General features: G+C 38.3%; 1 pseudogene; it reads left to right on the top strand.

Moving 5' to 3' along the window:
• Positions 1-12800: 12800 nt before the first annotated feature.
• On the top strand, positions 12801-15932 carry LOC101021483 (annotated as a pseudogene).
• Positions 15933-18503: the final 2571 nt, after the last annotated feature.

The following is an 18503-nucleotide window of genomic DNA, read 5'->3' as shown; positions in this document are numbered from 1 at the left end:
ATTACGGCTTAATACATGAACTGAAGGATTGGTGTAATATTGAAATCATATATTTATCTTCTTATACATCCTAAACAGAGCTCTTGGATAACCAGATGCAGTGTTGGTTAGCACTAATATTCTGGAAGGAATCTTTTTTTCTGAGCAGTAGGTTTTGACGTTGGATTTAATAGATATGCTGTCTTTCAGGTTTTGTTATTCCATTTCTAGAGCACAGGGTAGATTTAACATGATTCTTAAGGGCCCTAAGATTTTCAGAATGGTAAATGAGTATTGATTTCAACTTAAAGTCAACAGCTGTATTAACCAGTAAGAAAAGAGTCAACCTGTCCCTTGAAACTTTGAAGCCATACACTGACTTTTCCTCTCTAGCTATGAAAGTCCTCAGTGACATCTTCTTCCAGTATTAGGATGTCACATTCACATTGAAAATTTGTGGATAAGTGTATCCACCTTCATTAATGATCTTAGGTAGGTTTTCTGAATAACTTCATACAGCTTCTACGTCAGCATTTGCTGCTTCACCTTGCACTTTTTTGTTATAGAGATTATTTCCTTAAACTCATGAATCAACAACTTCTCCTAGCTTCCAACTTTTCTTCTGCAGCTTCCACACCTCTCTTAATTTTCATAGATTTGAAGAGACTTAGGGTCTTGCTCTGGTTTACAACTTGGCTTAAGAATTTAACACTAAATCTTTCTTCATATCAGCAATAAGGTTGTTTCACTTTGTTATTCGTGTGTTCACTGGAGTAGCACTTTTACTTTCCCTCATGAGCTTTCCCTTTTCATTTACAACATGGATAACTGGTTCAGGAGGACTACTGTCTTGATCTGTCTTGGCTTTCAACATGCCTTCCTCACTAAGCTTAATAATTTCTAGCTTTTGAATTAAAGTGAGAGACATGAGACTCTGCCTTTCACTTTAATGCTTAGAGGCCATTGCAGGGTTATTAACTGGTTTAATTTCAATACTGTTGTGACTCAGGGAATAGGGAGGTCTGAGAAGAGTGAGAAAGATGGGGAGAACATCTGATCAGTGGAGCAGTCAGACCACACATAACATTTATTGATTATTTTTCCTGTCTTATATGGGCATAGTTTGTGGCTTTCCAAAACAATTACAATTGTAACATCAAAGATCACTTTTCAAAGATCATCATAGCAGATATAATAAAAACTTTTGAAACATTCCAAGAATTACTAAAATGTTATACATGTTAGGCAGGGATCTAGACCCAACATGGTGGCGTCACCCAACGTAGCAGGCCTTTTGTTAAAGACTCCCTTCACCCTTGTACACACCTGCAGACTTACATGCGTCAGAGTTCCGGCTGGGCAACCACACTCCCCCATGACCTGCAGCTCACCTGCATTCCCCAAGTTCGTAAACAGCAGTTTCGGTTGACAGTTTCCAAAGACTCCTTCCTCATGACCCTTACTCAACTCCTGCCCTAGTAGTTTCAAGACCCCCCAGGCCCTGTTTGCACAACCAGCTTCCCTACCTCTCGGGTTACAAAAAGCCCCTACCCTCCTCCCTCAGCGCGACTTCCTCGGCCCACGCCTTTGGACTGGGGAACCTCACCCGCAAGCCCTAATAAAAGCTATTCTCACTGCCATTTGCCTTGTGTCTTTGTTCCTGGTTTGGCTCCAGGCTCAGTTTACCTTTACAATACAGAGATACACAGTGAACACATACAGTTGAAAAAATGGTGCCAATAGACTTGCTTGACACAAGTTTGTCACAAATCTTCAATTTGTGAAAAATACAGTATCTTCGTAGGGCAATAAAATGGGGTATGTCTGCATTCCCTACAATCAAGTGGAGCAGAGAAAAATGAGCATTCTCTGTGCAGTTGTAATATCATATATAAATCGAACTATTCATAAATTTTAATGTAGCATCAGCAATACGAATGGGATAGATGCAACCTGTTTATGAGGGTGGTGTCATAGGAATTCAAGTAAGAAAAAGAAACAGCAGTGTAAGGAATACTGCTATAGACACTATTTACTTATATCATTCATTTGTCATTTTCTATATGTATTATCTAAGGCTCTCTTCACACAAAATTAGCAGAGTTGTGTAGCTGTGACTAAGATTTTACGGTCTATAAAGCCAAAAACATATATTATTTGACCTTTACAGAAAAAAAATTGATGACCCCATCACAGAACATGTGCTCAGTGAGTCAGATAAGTAATGCTTTATGAGGACTCTTCACAGCACCAAACCAAGAGAGAACACAACAGAAGGTCTGAGAAAGGGCTCTGTGCTCATATGCTGTATATTCTGTTTGATGATAAAAAAATATGCATATTGCTTTCTTCAGGAAGTAATAACACGTATCTAAAAGCAGAGGCTGAGACAGAGATTTGGGTATTAGTTGAAGGTACTATATTTGGGTACTATATTGAAAGATAGCTTTTAATAAAAAAAAATATATAGTCTGAAGTGAGTGAAAGGAAAAGGGAAGGGTCAAGCAAGACTATTAATTCCAGTAAAGTATACCCTGGGCTGAATCCACACTGGAGGATGAGGCTCCTGAAACAGAAATCTTACTGTAGTGTTTTGCCCCTTTGAGGGAAAGGTGCCCCTATATCAGTCGTTCATGAATGGACACTGCCCCAGTATGAGTAGGTGGATACATAACATTCCAACAAAGTTTTTAGCTGAAGCAATTATCTAGGAACTGGGGTACCCGTTAACCATTAGCAGGCAGCACTTACAATAGCTGGGGGATAGACACATCAGCCTGCTAACAGGAGATCTAATGGAGAACAAACAGCACCTACTACAGAATCTTACTCAAATAACAGTCAACTAAATGTCTACTGGATTTCAGTCTTGATCACTACCAAATGATGCATCCAGAATGATCTTTCCAAAGTGCAAACCTCAGCAACTACTTGATTAGAAACCTTTGAGAGTCCTCTTAGGACATCTGTTGAGTCACCCATGGGCTGGCCTCTCTAGATACTCATTACTTATTCATGGCCCCAAACATCATTTTCTATGAACAAACCCTAATCTTACTTCCTTTACTAGTAGAGTATAAAAATATTTGAATTTTCCTAAAAATGTTAAGTTGCCTTATCCCTTAGCACTTTGCCCATGCTGAAACCTGTGTCTTACGTCATATGTTGGCATATACATTGAAGAATTCAGTGCCCCTCTTACTCTCAAGTGACCACTTCAATACACGAACTGCTGAGACTTAAATATTAAATTCCTAGTGGCTTTATTCAAAGGGAATATGGTAGATTGGGGGAAAAAAAAAAAAAAGATGAATGCTCTGAAGCTCTACTTGTCAAGAAGTCAAGTTTATCTGTGTTAAAATCTCTTGAAACTTGGCAAGGTTTATGACTTGCTTAGGCCTGTGAAACAGTAGAAAACCTGATGCAAATGGATATTTAAAGTGCTGGCACAATGAGGCTTTGGAACTCTAGGGTTACCATGGGAATGAGTCTAGGCAAGGCTAATGTAGGATTGTAGGATAAAAGAATACATAGAGAGAAAAGCAAGTTGGTCCCAGATGTCCCATCCATCATAACCAACCAGTCACAGTTGGTCCACCATTTAACTGCAGATGCATGAGAATGAGATAATCCATGCCTGGTTCAAATCAGAACTGCCTAGTAAACCCAGCCCAAATTATGTACCTACAGAATCATAAAGTCAATTTTTTAGCCACTAACTTTTTTGGCAGTTACTCCTATAGAGAGAGTTGTCCTATAGAAGATGTTCCACTCCTTTATCAGGCTCTATCAAGTATAACTAAAATATTGAGAAACCCTTAAACTGGACAGAAAAACAAGTTAAAGTGAAAAACATAGGAAAAAATATTCTTAGAGACTAAATCAGTGAGTTACATTATTCCTCTGAGAAGGTTTATACCCAAAAGATTATAAATCATTCTGCTATAAAGATGCACGCACATGTGTTTTTATTGCAGCAGTATTCACAATAGCAAAGACTTGGAAATAACCCAAATGTTCATCAATAATAGACTGGATTAAGAAAATGTGGCACATATGCACTATGGAATACTATGCAGCCATAAAAAAGGATGAGTTCATGTCCTTTGCAGGGACATGGATGAAGCTGGAAATCATAATTCTCAGCAAACTATCATGAGAACAGAAAATCAAACACCGCATTTTCTCACTCATAAAAGTTGAACAATGAGAACACATGGACATAGCGAGGGGAATATCACACACAGGGGGCTGTTCGGGGATGGGGGACTAGGAGGGATAACATTAGAAATACCTAATGTAGGGATAGGTTCATGCATACAGCAAACCACCATGGCACATGTATACCTATGTAACAAAACTGCACATTCTGCACATGTACCCCAGAACTTAAAGTATAATAATAAAAGAGATAAAGCAAGAGGATTGACTCCAAAATGTGTGCATCTGTTTTCAGATAACCTATTTCAACATTGTTCCCATTGTTGTACATTCCTAAATTCAATTATCCTTCACTCAATCAAATCTGAGGACTGAAATTCCATCAGTCTCATTATTTCTACCTGGTTCTCACAAAAGTATGGTAAAGAATCACACCAAATGTCAGAGCTCTTCCAAAAGAGTTGAGTTTTTTGTTGTTGTTGTTGTTGTTACAAGGAATATGGTTCATATGAGAAAAAAATAATAATTTAAGAATAGAATCCTTCTAAGCTCTATGAAACTGTTTATAAGAAACATTTGCAGTTAATCATCTTTATTGCCACATAATAGGCATTGGGTGTTTACTACATAAATTAGCTTGTCATCATCAGATAAATGAAGTTACTTTATTGCCTCTGTAATTAAGTGGAAAGATGGCAGGATGAGAAAGTAACTCTTGCTTCTTTGGTTTGCAAAATTCAAAATGTTGAGCTTGATCCATTTGCTTCCGATGACCAAAACCTTTAGCTGCAATAACACTCATAAAACCTATCCCTGCCAATGCTACAGTAATGTAAGCATAATATTTATTTTATCTTGTTTACACCTGGAAGGTAAAAGAGATAAAAATTGTCAGAAAATCTCAGCAGTTCACATAAATTCATGTCTTCTTAAACATCTTATCCTACAGCATAACAAAAGCACAGGGCATCATGCTATATTTTACTGACATTGTAAATAGTGATTTTTAAAGATTTCTGGCTTCATGACTTCCTCTCTCCTATTGCTTTCCACAAGTTTCAGGAATAATGTAAGAATATATGTAGTCAAATATTTTTTTTCTTCCACACCCTGGACCATACAATATGTCTTCAATGATATCCTACAAAACACTGTGTTAGACTGTGAACAGAGATGACAGCCTAAAATGAAACAAACAACGCCCAACCCCCCCAAAACCAAATATATCTACAGTAAGGATTTATAAAGTCATTGCAAAAAGAGTCCCAAATTGCCATTATTGGATAATATGGGATTCTAGTGCATGGATTTTAAAGCAATATAGAGATATTCACTACACATGTCTTCAAATGTGCATACTTTTCCTTTAGTTGTGATAGCAGTCATCTGATATTGATGAACTCTGAATGATGCTCAAATACAGAAAGATGCTCTTAAATGTGACCAGTTGAAGACAAGGTATCTTGGTCACTATGGAGGTTATTATAATATTTGCTATTGCCTATATATTTTAGTACAACCAGAAAATATCGGAACATGAAATATTTTCTATGCCATGCTAGAATTTAAGTTCCACATATGTACAAACTGTTGTTTAGCTCACCAATGTATCCCAAGCATCTAGGATATAGTCTGACATGTAACAGGTGTTAAATTAGTGACTGGATGAATATATGATGAGATAGATTCTGGTTATTTTCTGTACTGCTGAAGTGTTAGGGGTTCTTTTCTCCTTGAGTGTTTCCAATTATTTGCTGTTCTGTATATTTTGTCATAAACATAACAGAGGTCAGTTTAAAATATCTATTGAGATGTATTTTACAGGCATTAAGAGGAGCAGGACAAATTCTTGGGGAAACTTTGCAGCACAGGACAGGAGTCTGAACAGCTATCAGAGCTGTTTTAGGTAGAAAGCAAATAGTAATGCTGTGGTCAAGGCCTGTTCTTGCTTTTAGGTTTTCCTGTAATGCTAGTCATTCACATTCACAGTCCTCTTCAAGAAGAGTGAACTCTCTGTGTCAATTTTAGACAACCAGGGAGGCTTAAAACAAAAAATGATTGATTCTTTATCCTTTTTTTATTCCAATAATGCATTGTTCCTTTTATTTTATTGTCCATTATCCTTAACATATTCAGCATTAGAATTTCAGTTACGAATCTCCAGTGTGTATTTCAAAAATTCAAATAACTGATACTTTGATCAAATTTTCAACTTGTATATCAGAGCATTAAGGATGTTAGCTGAAGTCTGTGCTCTCTCTAACCCCATATAATACAAACACACATATGCACACACACATATAAAGATATATAAATGTAAAAAAATCATATATAAATATATGAAATAAATGTGTGTATATACATAAATATATAAAATGTGTGTATACATAAATATATAAAACATATGTGTACATATAAAAATATATAAAGTGTGTGTGTGTGTGTGTGTGTGTGCGCTTAACACTTTAGGAAAAAACATAATGCTTTCTTCTCAAAAGAAGACTCAGATTTTTAAATACAAATCCCATTCCTTTGAAGAAGGGTTAATTGTATTTCCTATTTGAAATTTAAAGTGAAATCACCTATTAAGAAGAACAATACTTTTCCTTCAAATAATATACAATTCTTACAAAAATATACTTGAATAAATCTAAATGAATAAAACAGTAAATGAACTAATTACCTTCTTCTTTTATTAAAGATTAGTAGATGTCCCAGGGAGCACTAAGCTTAAATTTGAACAAATTATTGAAACTTGACCAGCAATTTGAATGGAAACTGTATGTGTGGAAAATTATATAACGTAAAAAGGTAGTATCATTTATTTGTACTTTTTGGGGAACTATGTGGCAGTTTTGATGACATATATTTTTGCATTATTACCTACTGCAACAAATCAGAGGGATATAATGCTTCATGCAGGGTGACAACACTGTGAGACAGCAGTCATAAATAACAGAAGTGAAAGCACACTTTCGACTTTTGAATAACATGTCTTTCCACTGATTCAGAGTAAGCATCAAAGCTCTGCTTTGAGAAATCCTATCTTTGAACTACTCTATATGGAGTAGAGTAAATATGGCCTTATCTGGGTTCCGTTTTCAAATAAAAGTTAAAATAAAAATGAAATCATCCATGCATTTCTAAATCAAGCTATGTCATATTATCCTCTCACCTTTCTTCTTTTTCACCAATGTACCATGAATTGAAGGTTATTTTTGTTGTCATAAAGTCATATTTATGAAATGCAAAATATCAAAGAAGGAACTCCATAAGGTGGGCTAAAGGTTATTTTTAAAACACAGCAAATAAAAATAAACAACAAAATTTTATATTTTAATTTTCTTTGTCAAAAATTCAAACATGCTAAAATAGTATTTTAGCAGTCTCTAATTGTTTTTATATAGACTTTTAGATAATTACTTATCTACGGGAAGTTTTAGAAGGAACCATAGTTTCACAATTCTATGAAAAATTTTGTTCATACTTCTAATTCTCCGTAAATTATTGTTGTATATTTCAATTTTTGCTATTTCTTGAAGCTAGAGTTTTCAAACTCCTCTCATGCATATGAAAACCTACTGAATTTGAGATCAGTGTATACAGCTACTTATTAAGCATCTACAACTTGGATTCCTTAAAGGAACCCGAAATCCAACTACATATCTGGGCTCATTATCTTTTCAATCAAACCAATCTTTGTTCTCTCATCTGTTCAGATATTAAAGCCAAAATCTAAAAAGGTGCAGCCAATCCTTGCCAAATTATCTTTCCTTGATAGCCCCATATTTAGTCTCATATTAAGTCCTGCCAATATCATCAATGTATTTAACAACTTCTCTCCATCTCTATTCTTACTACTTGTATCCAAACTATCATCCATTTTTTTTTTTCTGTATTGATCCAACATCCTCCTACATTCCTACATTTATTTTTACCCTTTTCACCTTCTTTCATATATTACATCTGGAGCAATATTTTCAAAATGACAACCCAAACATGTCCCCTCGGTGTATAAAAACGTTAAGCTGATCTCACTGTTATTAGCATAACCCCCCAAATTGTTACATACAAGATTTTGCACAATATGGTAACTGACAAATTATGTCTCCTCGTTATAGGTTACTATAATGCTCCAGTTTTTCTTAATAAAATATATGGACATGTACACATACATACCTATGTGCTTGCCTCTCATCTCTTTCACTTAAGATTATGAGGACAGAGAGCTTGCAGTTCTGACCCTAGCCTGCTTTTTCCAGCCTCTAGCCCAATTGGTTCTGAATTAATAAATGAATTACAAAAACACAGAGGGGAAAATTACCAGGCTATGCATAAAGGAAAAAGCAAAAATAAGACAGCAATGGTTAATTTTGATAGCCTTAACTAAGAGGAAATGAATGACAACTGAACAAAAGTAACTTGGTGATGAGAAATTCATTTATTCATTTACCCTTGAACTCAAAATACATTTCCTGAGAGTAAATAGTGTTTCAGAAACTCAGTTGCCAAAAAAGAACTCATTCACTAGTGTAGCACATAACTTATAAATACATCATTGAATTGAAGTTGGAGATGTTTTAATGGCGAATTTCAGAAGAGACATCGAAAGCATAAATGAGAATAAGGGAATCCTACATAGGATTTTATAAATGTTTAAGAATTTGACCTTTTGCACATTAATTTTGTATCCTGAGACTTTGCTGAAGTTGCTTATCAGCTTAAGGAGATTTTGGGCTGAGACAATGGGATTCGTATACACGAGTAACAGACAAACAGAGAGTCAAATCATGAATGAACTTCCATTCACAATTGCTTCAAAGAGAATAAAATACCTAGGAATCCAACTTACAAGGGATGTAAAGGACCTCTTCAAGGAGAACTACAAACCACTGCTCACTGAAATAAAAGAGGACACAAACAAATGGAAGAACATACCATGCTCATGGATAGGAAGAATCAATATCGTGAAAATGGCCATACTGCCCAAGGTTATTTATAGATTCAATGCCATCCCCATCAAGCTACCAATGAGTTTCTTCACAGAATTGGAAAAACCTGCTTTAAAGTTCATATGGAACCAAAAAAGACCCTGCATCTCCAAGACAATCCTAAGTCAAAAGAACAAAGCTGGAGGCATCACGCTACCTGACTTCAAACTATACTACAAGGCTACAGTAACCGAAACAGCATGGTACTGGTACCAAAACAGAGATATAGACCAATGGAACAGAACAGAGTCCTCAGAAATAATACCACACATCTACAGCCATCTGATCTTTGACAAACCTGCGAGAAACAAGAAATGGGGAAAGGATTCCCTATTTAATAAATGGTGCTGGGAAAATTGGCTAGCCATAAGTAGAAAGCTGAAACTGGATCCTTTCCTGACTCCTTATATGAAAATTAATTCAAGATGGATTAGAGACTTAAATGTTAGACCTAATACCATAAAAACCCTAGAAGAAAACCTAGGTAGTACCATTCAGGACATAGGCATGGGCAAAGACTTCATGTCTAAAATACCAAAAGCAACGGCAGCAAAAGTCAAAATTGACAAATGGGATCTCATTAAACTAAAGAGCTTCTGCACAGCAAAAGAAACTGCCATCAGAGTGAACAGGTAACCTACTGAATGGGAGAAAATTTTTGCAATCTACTCATCTGACAAAGGGCTAATATCCAGAACCTACAAAGAACTCAAACAAATTTACAAGAAAAAAACAAACAGCCCCATCAAAAAGTGGGCAAAGGATATGAACAGACATTTCTCAAAAGAAGACATTCATACAGCCAACAGACACATGAAAAAATGCTCATCATCACTGGCCATCAGAGAAATGCAAATCAAAACCACAATGAGATACCATCTCACACCAGTTAGAATGGCAATCATTAAAAAGTCAGGAAACAACAGGTGCTGGAGAGGATGTGGAGAAATAGGAACACTTTTACACTGTTGGTGGGATTGTAAACTAGTTCAACCATTATGGAAAACAGTATGGCGATTCCTCAAGGATCTAGAACTAGATGTACCATATGACCCAGCCATCCCATTACTGGGTATATACCCAAAGGATTATAAATCATGCTGCTATAAAGACACATGCACACGTATGTTTATTGCGGCACTATTCACAATAGCAAAGACTTGGAATCAACTCAAATGTCCATCAGTGACAGACTGGATTAAGAAAATGTGGCACATATACACCATGGAATACTATGCAGCCATAAAAAAGGATGAGTTTGTGTCCTTTGTAGGGACATGGATGCAGCTGGAAACCATCATTCTTAGCAAACTATCACAAGAACAGAAAACCAAACACTGCATGTTCTCACTCATAGGTGGGAACTGAACAATGAGATCAGTTGGACTCGGGAAGGGGAACATCACACACCGGGGCCTATCATAGGGAGGGGGAAGGGGGGAGGGGGGAGGGGGGAAGGACTGCATTGGGAGTTATACCTGATGTAAATGACGAGTTGATGGGTGCTGACGAGTTGATGGGTGCAGCACAGCAACATGGCAAGTATACATATGTAACAAACCTGCACATTATGCACATGTACCCTAGAACTTAAAGTATAATAATAATAATAAAAATAAATAAATAAATAAATAAATAAATAAAAGTTAAAAAAAAAAAAAGAAAGAAATTGACCATAGAAATTTTCTAGTTAATACTGTATAAAAAATCCTGAACGTTTGGTATAGAAAACTATAAATATTTATAAGTAGAGAAATGATTCAGTAAAGTATGCTCTGGTCATAGTAAGAAATACTCTGGAACCATTATACACAGCAAGATAGATGGGTAGTAGTGACCTGGAAATATATCAATGGCATTTTGCTCAACATAAAAGAGAAAGTTGCAAAATAAAATATATGAGCATATGTGTGTAGAAATCGTGTGAATGCAATTTAAATGGTCTAAAAAGTAAACATTACATGTACCAAAATGCTAACAATGGTTAACTCTGAGGAGAAGATTTACATGGCAAATGAGATCATCTAAAGGAAACTTTCTAATTATTGCATGCTATATATTATGTTCTTATTTGTGTTTCAGTATATGCATTGTTTTTGCTTTTGTATTTGTTAAATAATTGTTCTAAAAATGAGTTAAAGGTGCTCACCTATGGGGTTAGATATAAAGGGACGAGTTCATCATTTGTAGATTTGACTTTTGCCCACATTTTTTCTGTACTGTCCTATGGCTGTCTAGTTATCTCTTTATGTGCCCAGTGGGATAGAAAACAAAAACAAAAACTACTTGCAGTTTCAGAAACACCATGACATTGAATACTACGTTGTTTGAACATAAGAATGAGACTGAGAGGTGACAACATGCTAGCAGCCCTGGCTCTCAGCACCTTCTCGGCCTTGGCATCCACTCGGGCTGACTTGAGCCCTTCAGCCCGCCTCTGCACTGTGGGAGCCCCTCTCTGGGCTGGCCGAGTTGGCAGCGGGCTCCCTCTGCTTATAGGGAAGTGTGGAGGGAGAGGCTGGCGGTGGGTGGATCCGGGGCAGTGTGCAGAGCTCACGGGCCAGTGTGAGTTCTGGGTGGGTGCGGGCTTGGCGGGCCTCACACTACGAGCAGCCGGCGGGCAGCACTGGCCCTGGGAAGTGAGGGGCTTAGCACCTGGGCCAGCAACTGTGGAGGGGACGCTGGGTCCCACAGCACTGCCAGTCCACCCATGCCATGCTTGAATTCTCACCAGGCCTGAGCTGCCTCCCTGAGGTGCATGGCTTGGGACCTGCAGCCCACCATGCCTGAACCCCCAGTGGTGTGTTCCCATGCTGCCCGAGCCTCCCCGACGGGCACCATCCCCTGATCCCCAGCACCTGGTGCTATCCACCGCCCAAGGGCTGAGGAGTGCCAGGGCAACTAATGGGACTGACAGGCAGCTACGCCCATGGCCAGGCTGGGCCGGGCATGGCATCCATTAGGTGAAGCCAGCTGGGCTCCTGAATAGGGTAGGGAATTGTAGAAATTTTATGTCTAGCTGGAGGATTGTATATGCACCAATCAGCACTCCGTGTCTTGCTCAGGGTTTGTGGATGCACCAATCAGCACTCTGTATCTAGCTAATCTGGTGGGGACTTGGAGAACTTTTATGTCTAGCTGGAGGATTGTAAATGTACCAATCAGCACTTTGTGTCTAGCTCAAGGATTGTAAATGCACCAATCAGCACCCTGTGTCCAGCTCAAGGTTTGTAAATGCACCAATCAGTGCTCTGTGTCTAGCTAATCTAGTGGGGACTTGGAGAACTTATGTGTCTAGCTAAAGGATTGTAAATGCACCAATCATCACTCTATGTCTAGCTCAGGGATTGTAAACGCACCAATCAGCACCCTGTCAGAAGGTACCAAACAGCTCTCTGTAAAACGGACCAATCAGCTCTGTGTAAAATGGACTAATTGGCACTCTGTAAAATGGACCAATCAGCAGGATGTGGGTGGGGCCAGATAAGGGAATAAAAGCAGGCTGCCGGAGCCAGCAGCCTCAACTTGCTTGGGTCCACTTGCATGCTGTGGAAGCTTTGTTCTTTTGCTCTTTGCACTAAATCTTTCTGCTGCTCAGTCTGGGTCTGTACTGCTTTTATGAGCTGTAACACTCACTGGGAAGGTCTGCAGCAAGACCACGAACCCACCAGGGAGGAATGACTAACTCCAGACCACAAACCCACCAGGAGGAATGAATAACTCCAGATGGGAGGAACAAACAACTCCAGATGTGCCTCCTTAAAAGCTGTGACATTCACCATGAAGGTCTGCAGCTTCACTCCTGAAGTCAGCCAGACCACGAACCCACCAGAAGGAGGAAACTCCGAACACATCTGAATATCAGATGGAACAAACCCTGGACACACCATCTTTAAAAACTATAACACTCACCATGAGTTTCCATGGCTTCATTCTTGAAGTCAGTGAGACCAAGAACCCCCCAATACCGGACACAAGACCATTAAATAATTTTTTTTCAATAAAGAAATAGTTACTTGAACCATAATAAAGTAGGCTATAGGTCATTAAAAGGCAATGTAAACTTTTTTTGTAATACATTTTTATCCCCGAAGTTGAAATATATAATTAAGTGCTAAAACTGAAGACTAAATGTTATGAAATTAATTAATATAAAGTTTGGTTTATGTTTAGAGAGTAAAAGATTTTTATGAGAGGATAAATACAGACTTCGGGAGGAAGTGGCACTGTCAGTCTGCAGCACTCATGGGATGCTTAACGTGGAGCTACAGGAGGCCTTGAGCAGCAGCAGCAGGAAGGAGGCTCACCCGCCAACGACATCACGGGAAGCAAAGCCAGGAAAGAAGCTCCCACTGGACATGGCTGACTCGAGGCGACGGTGCATCTTGATGGGCATTTATCCTCATGAACCCAAACACAAGAAGAAGGTTAATAGAGGTGCTACTGCGGCCCAAACTTGTTACCTTATAGAAGACATCAGGTTTCTCCTCCAAAAATTCATCTTCAACAAGGTCCGGGAATACAAGGAATCTGTCTGGAAGCCCCGGAAGGCCTATGGGAAGAACGAGCGGAACACCGAGGAACATGTAAAGGACAATAAGGTTGACCACAAACATGACCATATCATCAAGGAATGGTACCTCACATTCATTGACGCCTGGGGGGACCTGGGTGGCGCTGCCTTCTCCATGTGCTTCCTCTTTTCCACTTTCCCCTGGACTGAAGTCCCATGTAGAGACCATTCAGCTGTGCTGCGGGCTGGCAGTGGAGTTCATGCATTACGTCATCGCTCCCTGTGCCTTGAGCAAGGTCTTCGTGTCCATCAAAGGCATTTACTACCAGGCTGAGGTGCTGCTACAGCCCATTATGTGGATCACCCCCTATACTTTCTCCCACCACCACCAGACAGACATGGACTCCAGAGTCACGGCCACCTTCACCTAGTTCTACACCACCCTACTGGGCTTCATCGATGAACTTCAGCCTCTATCAGTCACTCAACGTTCACTATTCCCTCAAGCTGAGGGTCAGGCCCAAGCAGAGGCGAAGGCCAGTGATGGTACCTACACGCTGGACTCTGAGAGGCCAGTGGAGAAACTGGAGGCCCTCAGTGTGAGCCTGGCCCACGCTACGGTGCTTGCCACAGAGGAAGAGGCCGAGGTGGATGAGTTTCCCACCGATGGGGAGTTGGCGGTGCAGAAGGAGAACCTCAGGAAGGAGCTGGAGGTGCAGGAGCACCACAAGAAGCTTTCTGAGGGCTTAAAGTTTTTACTTAACTGACAGGTGTCCCCTGAAGCCCTAGCCTTCGTCATCAGGAGTTTTTGGGGAGACATATCCTGGCAAAAGCCTTTGTGCATCAGTCTCAAGTATGCAGCACCCACCAGATTGTCGACTGGCCTGGGCAGCAGACGTCAATTATTAGCAGGCACTATGTGGAGCCCCAGTAGGTGTTTGACTCCATGAACGCTAGACTGCACTTCCCTGGAGCAGAGTACTTTCCTGCAATGCAGCTACCCCCACACCCTTCACCCTTTGTGACTGAGGAGGAAGGAGATTACATCCCACCTGAGAAGCTGAAGCTTCTGGCTCTGCAGCTGGGAGAGGACCCAGGAAACTTGAATGAGTCAGAAGAGGAGGAGGGGGAGGAAGACAACCAAGGTGATGGTGATGAAGGGGGAGTAAACGAAGAGGAGGGTAGTTTGGAGCAGCTGCTGACCCAGGAGGAGGAGAGCGAGGCCAAGCTCCTGATTGTTATGATGAAGAAGCTGGAGAAGTACCTGTACCATAAGATCATGTTTGACAAAAGGCAGAAAAGCCAAGAGGCCAAAAACTACCAGAGTAGCAGAAAGCCCATGATGAGGCAGTGAGATGTGAGAAGAAAGCAGAGAAGTCAAGGCTGGTTTGAGTGCCAGTGGCCCCTCAGAGGGCCGAGGCCAACTCCCTAGCAGCTGAATGTGGCAGAGGCAGGTCAGAGCACCTAAATGTGGAGACAGATCAGAGTCGCTTCTCTTCACTTCTTCCTTCCTCCAGCCAGTCCTGACCCCTCATGCTCCCTGACTAGGCTGGTGGGGAGACCTGACTTCCTTTGGATGGAGCTCCCCTGCTGGTTCGTGGGCAGAAAAGAGGCCTCTGTGCCCAGCCTGATTCTGTGCTCCTAGAAGCCAGGGACACGAGGTGCAGGGGCCTGACCAGGCCCTCACATGCTGTCCCCATTCATCTTGGCTTTCCACGGCTCCCTCCCACAAAGTGTGTCCCATGATTCTCAGGCTGTGATGGGTTGAGGGTGTGGGTAGCAATTGTGATTAAACGACTGGACTTTTGCAGCCAATTGCGAAGAAAAGAAATAGATTCACTAAAAGTAAGTCATTTAATTTATTCACTCAATTAATTTAATTAATTCATTTCCCTGTTATTGAAGTATAACAAACCTGTAGCATATTGTACATTTTTAAAGAATAGAGTACAATAAAAGTTTAAAAAATCTAAGCACCTATATAACCATGATGGAGATTAAGATTAAAAAAATTACCTCTATATTAGATGAATAGGAAAAAATATTATGTGTGTGTGTATGCATGTGTGTGTATGTGAGTCTATTGGGTGCAAGAGTAAGATAACTAAATTTTACCTTAGCCCCCAAATAGTTGATTTTCTATCTGTCAAACTCTGCAGTGAATTCAAAAAGTTATTAAATATATTATTTAAATATGTTGGAAGAAATTGTCTGGACATACAAATTTGCATGGTGAATGGAGTAGCCATGTCAAATTATTGGACTAAAATTTATGTATATACATTTGTTTAATAAATTTAAATTAAAATACAAGCAATGCATATTTGTAGTTTGTAATAAAAATACAAAAATATTAGGTATGGCGATGAAGTATATTAAAAAGATTTAAAAAGAGGAAATATTTAGTAAAAAACAAGCTTGTCTTCACACATATACCCACCAAAAGAATCATTTTTTTAATGGATAAACTACTAAGGTAATCCCAAACATGCATTTAGAATCTAAAGAATAAATTAGAGAAACATAAATAAATTTTTAAAAAGTAAGATTGTCTTTATTGTAAAGACCAAATGATTCTAAAAAATGAGACATTATGAATATTGCAAGGACATAAGTTTGGCATAATTATTAATATTATGGCTATATCAAAACTATGCAAAAGCCATTCAAGTTATACAAGTAAAACAAATATTTTCATAGGTACAAATAAAACAATCAAACCTGGACTAACTCAGATGTTCTCAAAACAAATATTTTAATTAGATGTTCAGAACTATACAATTAGTTCTGTTGCTAATAATTTATTATGTAATTTATCATTGGAAAATGGTGAGTCTCATGCTGTCCATATGATGTTTTGGTCAGTGATTGAATACATATGTGACAGTGGTCCTATAAGATTATAATGGAGCTGAAAAATTCCTCTTACCTAGTGACAACGTAATTGTCATACTGCTGTCGCAGAAACTCATGTGCTTGTGATGATGCTGGTGTGAACAAACCTACTGCCCTGCCAGTCATGTAGAAGTATAACACATACAATAAAGCACAGTACATAACACTTGATAATGAAAATAAATGACTATATTACTGGCTTATGGACTTACTATACTATGATTTTTATTGTTACTTTAGAGTATACTCCTATTTAATTAAAAAAAAATTAACTATAAAATAGCTTCAGATAAGTTTTTCTGGAGGTCTTTCAGAAGAAGGCATTGGTATCATAGAAAAATGAGAGATCCACGTGTGTCGTTGCCCCTGAAGAACTTCCACTGAGACAAGATGACGAGAGGGAAGACAGTGACATTGATAACCCTGGCCCTATGTGGGCCTAGACTAATATGTGTGTGTGTTAATTTTTAACAGGAAAGTTTAAGAAGTAAAAAAAAAAAAAGAAAAAGAAAAATGTTTATAAAATAAGAAAATACAGAAAAAAATTTTGTATAGCTGTACAATATATTTGTGTTTTAAGCTAAGCGTCACTGTAAAAAAGGCAAAAGAAAAAATATAAAGAAGTTACAGAAGCTAAGTTTATTATTAAACAAAGAAAATGTTTTTTTAATAAATTTAGTGTAGCCTCTGGACAGTGTTTATAAATTCTGCAGTAGTGTAAAGTAATGTCATAGGTTTTCACATGCACTCACCACTCACTCACCCAGACAACTTCTAGTACTACAATTCCCATCCATGATAAGTGTACTATACACAAGTACCATTTTTTATCTTTTATATTGTATTTTTACTGTACTACTTCTATGCTTAGATATGTTTACATTCACAAATACCATGCCATCCAGGTTTGTAGCTGGGAGCAACAGGCCATACCACATAGCCTAGTTGCGTGGTACACTGTATCATCCAGGTTTGTGTAAGTACACTCCATGATATTCATACAAGCAAGGACGTCACCCAAGGATTCATTCCTCAGAACTTATCTCTGTCATTAAGTTACCCACGAATGTACTTGTATGTGAGTGCACGTGTATGTGTGTGTATATATATATGCATATGTACATGTTTATAATTACCATACACTGATAATATAATTTCAAATTTCCAATAAGAAATCTATGAACTCTAATACTGCTTGCTTTCATGTTATCCTTTCATTTATTTTTACCTTCAAGCTAATAGCTGAATTTATTCTCTTTACTTTTTTTTCTTTGAAGATTAAAGACATGCCTAGCTTTGTACTGCAGTCGCCTGGACAGTTGACAGCCCATTAAACTGAAGTCATACAAGCTGTACATTTTAACACCTGGATTCCAAAGTGCAATCAAAATGACTTTTTTTTAATGTAAGAGCAGTGCACTTCTGAAATATTCGTAGATGGATCCATAATAGTTTCATAAAACCCTCTTGGCCTTTTGCCTTTTAAAAAAACATTGAAGCCAACTAAGCTGATTCAAGTATTTGTTAAGTTGGCAATTCTGGAGAGATTTTAGTGCATATAAAGCATGTAATTTTGGTTTATTATTAACTCTAAATTAACTTTAAGAGTATATATACAGTAACTGAATAATCCTGTATTGACTATAGGATTGCTTAGTAATGGTTGAAAACAATCACATCAAAGAGGTAACAAATTTTAAAAATAAGTCAGTAAAAACCTAGAGATGATCTAGTCTAATTAAATTCTGTTATCATGACTGTTATCCCCATTCCTAACTCATGACATTTAATTATCTTTTTGTTTTACAGTAGATACCATAATGTCATTTTATATGCATAATTTAAGTATGCTTTATACCATATTTTACCTATTAGGGAAGATATTTTTCTACTCCATATCCCAAATTCTTCACCTCACAGAAACTTACAGGTCAAGCCCCCTAACATGTAAAAAATATATATAT

The sequence above is a fragment of the Papio anubis genome, chromosome 3, assembly GCF_008728515.1.
Source record: "Papio anubis isolate 15944 chromosome 3, Panubis1.0, whole genome shotgun sequence".
Classification (NCBI taxonomy): Eukaryota; Metazoa; Chordata; class Mammalia; order Primates; family Cercopithecidae; genus Papio; species Papio anubis.
Note: the sequence above shows the minus strand (reverse complement) of the source record. Positions and strands in the feature narration are given on the sequence as shown.